Here is a 5,001-nt window from a genome sequence, read left to right on the forward strand (position 1 = left end):
GACTTGGAGGGTGCCTGAGCCCTGGCCCAGGCTGCCCAGGGGGGCTGTGGAGTCTCCTTCTCTGGAGATCTTCAACCCCTGCCTGGACGCTGTCCTGTGCCCCCTGCTCTGGGTGAGCCTGCTTGGGCAGGGGGGTGGCACTGGGTGAGCTCCCCAGGGCCCTGCCAACCCCCACCAGTCTGGGATTCTGGGATTCTGGGATGTCACGTTTTGGAGAGGGTTTTCCTCACCCCTGGCTCTTCTTTGACCTACACCTGACTTCTGCCATCGCTATAACACAGCAGAAGAAATCGGGAACAAATTTGGAAGACAAGTGTATTTCAATGACGTACCATCCATAACAGAAATAGAAGTTGTTTGTCATCATTTAAAGAATTTTACCTCCTGGCCTGTCTCTTCAGTGGCGTGGCAAACGCGCCTCCCCTGTGCGTTAGATGCTTCATCAAGGGAAAGCTTTAAATACAGGGGAACGCACCGAGTGTCGCGTTGGTAACGGAACAAATTCTGGGCAGTAAAAGTGTCACAGAAAACATCTGTTGTCGTGAACTGCTTCTAGGACAGCCTGCATAGCACAGGGTAACCCAGACGCATTAATGGAATTAACTTTTATGGGGGAGGAACACTGAAATGTATGGTTATGGATTACGATCGCAGTGAGTGCGTTAAATAGGCTCCGTTCATGTCTCCCTGTGCTTTGATTCACAAAACACGAGTGTTTTAAATTCTGCAAAACACCGTTCGAGCCCACTCTGTTTTGTAAATGTTCCAGGCTCTGCCTGATCGTGCTGTTAACATAAAGTCACCAGACGAACTGGGTACGAATAAAAACTAAATCTCTGTCCTAGAAGGACTGGATTTCTAAGTTTGATTCCATGAATTTGAAGGGAAGACCAATGAGCTGGAAAATCCCATATGCAAACCAAATGTCTTAATGTTGTGGCTGTCTCAGAGTTGTGACTCGGAAGCCCAGATTTTGGTACGTTCTATTTCTCACCTATATTTTTTGCTTTTAGGGGCATTTTCTCTTCCACAGAGACTCCCAATTTAGCTTTCGTAATCGTGCTGTTTCCCTTTTTTAACAGATGGGTTTGATAAACAGCCCAAAAGATCAGAAATGGCTTTAGCTGGTGTTTTGTGACTTGCCCGTTGTAGCCAGACCGCGTGCACCGGCAGCCCCGGCAGTCCTAGCAGCCACCCCGGCTGCCGCAGTTCTTGCCCCCCTTCCCCGCGCGGCACGGCGTGGTGCTGGGCAGGCTGGAGACATGCCTGTCTTTTTAAGCGAAGGAAGGCTCCGAGTCCTCCACTTTCTGGACTCAGATTGCCTAATATGGTAAGGTATGTCCTCCCGGGCTGTGCCGTTCTGCTCAAATACAAGAGAAAGTTGACTACTAAAGGGGGCAAAATAGGTGAACGTCTTGCTTGCCGATAAGAAAGTGAAATCTTTAACCTAGCTAGCGCTATATGGTGCTGCTCATCCTGTGCCCTATTGCTGCTGGCCCAGGGTCCCTTCTGGGGACTAAGGACACAAGTATTTTTTCCCTGGTTTTACCCTGGAGTGTTTACTCCTGGCGTAGCTGCAGTGTGACGCGGGAGGGAAACCGCCTGGCCTGTGTCCAAGGCGGCGGAGGTGGCACCGCGCATCGCTTGCGTGACTGCCGTTAAATTATTGAGCATTTAATTATGTGTAACGGAGGGCTGGGAGAGATTGGCTCCGTTCAGTCCTGTTTGTAAACAAAATGCTGTAGTGGGTGCTGTATGCCACAGGGAAAGCAGATCTTTAGTACGTGTGTAGCTAGGAACATAAAGTTGAGTCTGAAACAGCAAGAGCATGAGCTGGTGTTCTGCCACAGAATCAGAGAATGGCAGGGGTTGGAAGGGACCTTGGGAGGTCATCCAGTCCCACCCCCCTGCTAAAGCAGGTTCTCCTAGAGCATGTTACACAGGACTTCATCCAGGCGGGGGTTGAAGATCTCCAGAGAAGGAGACTCCACAGCCCCCTGGACAGCCTGGGCCAGGGCTCGGGAACCCTCAGAGTAAAGTTTTTCCTCATATTCAACTGAAACCTCTTCTGCTTCAGTTTGTACCCATTGCCCCGTCGCTGGACACCACTGCAAAGAGTCTGGCTCCGTCATAGCGCTTTAGATAAGGTGAAGAACAGCTTTATTGTGTTCAGAGCGCCCTGGGTTCTTTGGGAAGTGTCTTCACTAAAGAAATTTAAGTTCATTCTGCAAATCTTTCTACAGCAAAATTTCACATCTGCGCAGATGCTTTGCCTCCTGAGTTCTCCAGCCTAACGTGCTTGTGTTGGTTTTTCTTAACCTTGCTGTTTTGAGAAGGGCATCAGACTTGCTGTCTACTGTCCCTGTTGATACAGCATTTAAATCATCAGCATGGCTGCCCAGTTCCTATTTATGGCTCTGGGAAAACATATTGTTTGTGTGTAAAGCCAAGCAATCCAAGTCTGCTACGTAGACTACAGGGTTACAGCTAAATGTGTTCAGGTTAATTCCTCTAATTCACTGAGCTGCTGAATTAGGAAGGTGTAATGTGAAGCAGCGCCCGTGATGGAGATGGAGATGAGTAACACAAAACCAGCTAAAATCCGATCTGCGAGTCCCAGGAAGGTGAAGCAAAATAGCGAGTCCTCCAGGAATGATTTACAAGGTCATGGACTCATAACTATCTGAGGTAACTTTATGCTTTAACTTCTTGTTTGGGTAAATTACACTCGCAATTTCGATGTAGTCCGAGGTGACTGATCTTCCTCAGTTGTCAGCAAGTCGTTTCTCCTGAAGCAAGGGAGCTGAGGTTAGCAACGCCTCGGATACCCACCAGATGCCTTGGCTTTTGCTGGCATCGCTGGGAGGCCTGTGCAGTCAGTTCAAATTATCCCGTTTCACCCCAGGGTCCTGTCCCTGTCCCTACGTGGCAGGTCTCTCACAGGTGTCCTGGGATCCTTGTGCTTTCTTCCCAGAAGGAACTGGGATCAGGATGATGGACGGGGGGGCAGCAGGGTCAGCGCCCCGTGCACGCACCTTTCCACCTCCAGTGTGGTGTGGATGCAGCGCGGCCGCTCCAGGAGACAGGACCCACCATGTCCAGTGTGGCTGCCAGACCCGTTGGCCTGAGGAGCAGCGTTGCTCCCTGGAGCCCAGCCTAAAGACAGACTAAATCTAACTTGGTTCATGTCTAATTGTGTTTATAATTTTGGACTTTTTAAAGTTTAACACGCTATGTTTCACCCTCTACAACTGCCTGACAGGAGGTTGGAGTGAGGGGGGTGTTGGTCTCTTCTTCCAGGGAACGGGCGATGGGACAAAGGGAAATGGTCTGAAGTTGCACCAGGGCAGGTTTGGATTGGACATTGGGAAAAATTCCTTCCCCAAAAGAGCTGTCAGGCACTGGAAGGGGCTGCCCAGGGAAGGGGTCGAGTCCCCACCCCTGGGGGGATTTAAAATCTGGGCAGAGGTGGTGCTGAGGGCCAGGGTTTGGGGGTGGGATGGCAGGGGGAGTGGAACAGTTGGGCTGGGGGAGCTTAAAGGGCTTTTCCAACCCAAACCATTCTGTGATTCTATGTTTGTGCTTATACATGTAATGGAGCTTATACATGTAATGGTTTTGTTTGAAACTGTCAAACTCTGTCTCATCGTGACATGCTCAAAATTACGGAAAGGGGAAATATCTCCAACTGCTTAGCTACTTACAGCAGGTTTTCTGCCCCTCCGGCAGCCGACGATTGTACTTCGTTGTCAGTCATCCAGCGGGCCGCGGGGAGGATGTCTCTCCTGATGTGGCGATAGGATGAGGCATCCTCCAAAATATCTCATCTGCTGGATCAAAATTCCTGCATCCAGCAGTCGATGTCCGGGTAGCCCTTAGCGGTTGTGTCGTGTGGACGTGGCTGGCCTTAGAGATCGGGCGAATCGTGCATGGGAACAGGAGGTGGCTCCGGCAGATGCAACCCGCATCCATCGTACTCGGTGCTTCCTTTTCTTCACCAGTCTGCTGGTGGAGGTGGCTCCGTGGCAGAGCCCCTGTGAAGCCCATGGTCCTTGTTGCCTGGACGTACCGTGCAGAATGGTGCGGTCTCATGTTTAGGTAGTAAATGATTTCTCTCCCAGATCTATCCAGAAGAAGCGAAAAGCAGAAGCTGTATTGCCAGATGGCTAACAAGGAATTGAAGAGTAATCCACATTTGTTTGGAAAACTGAAGTCAAATTCCCTGGCAATAAAATATCCTTTGGAAACCACCACTGTAGGAAAGATTGTGTGTTCTAGTGATGCAAGTGTGGTGATGCTGGTTTTCCCCCTTGTCTTTAAAAGGTCACTTTTTGTTCTGAGTTTATATCTTCCCACGTGCTTCTCTTCGGAAAAAGCCTCACGTTTGGGATGTCATTGCTGGTTTTTTGCTTTTGGACATGGGGTTTCCCTGTTAAAAGTAACATTGTTTGGCAGCAGCTCCTTCATTATTTGGGATGTCAAGATGGAGACTCCTTAATCTGCAGAACTCCTCCCTGGCAGGAATTTCCCACCAGCTTTGGTTTAATTCACTCCTCGGCTCGTTTTCATTACCCATTATAGTAGTTACCTAGCACGTAGCTAATGCTGGGCACTGGTGTGGGCTGTTGGTTTTACATATATATATATATCTATATATTTATATAGGCTTTTTTTGATTGCTTCTCGATTTCATCCTTGGGATTGAACGTAACCTTCTGCACCACAACCTGCTGCTGTTGAAGGAAGGCCAGAAACAGGATTGAAGCACGGTTAGGTAGTGGTGCATTGAAGTTACGCATCTGTTTGGCCGGTGGCACTGGAGTATTGGCTGGTCTCAGCTGGTTGCTTCCATAGACCAGGTAACAAAGTTTTTACAGCCGTGGAGTGGCTGGGGTGGGTGGGACATATGGAGAATCCGATGAATTTAGATAAAGGTGACACCAAGCTGGGCGGGAGTGTGGATCTGCTGGGGGGAGGAGGGCTCTGCAGGGGGACCTGGCC

This window comes from Egretta garzetta, unplaced genomic scaffold (assembly GCF_000687185.1).
Source record: "Egretta garzetta isolate BGI_Z169 unplaced genomic scaffold, ASM68718v1 scaffold202, whole genome shotgun sequence".
NCBI lineage: Eukaryota > Metazoa > Chordata > Aves > Pelecaniformes > Ardeidae > Egretta > Egretta garzetta.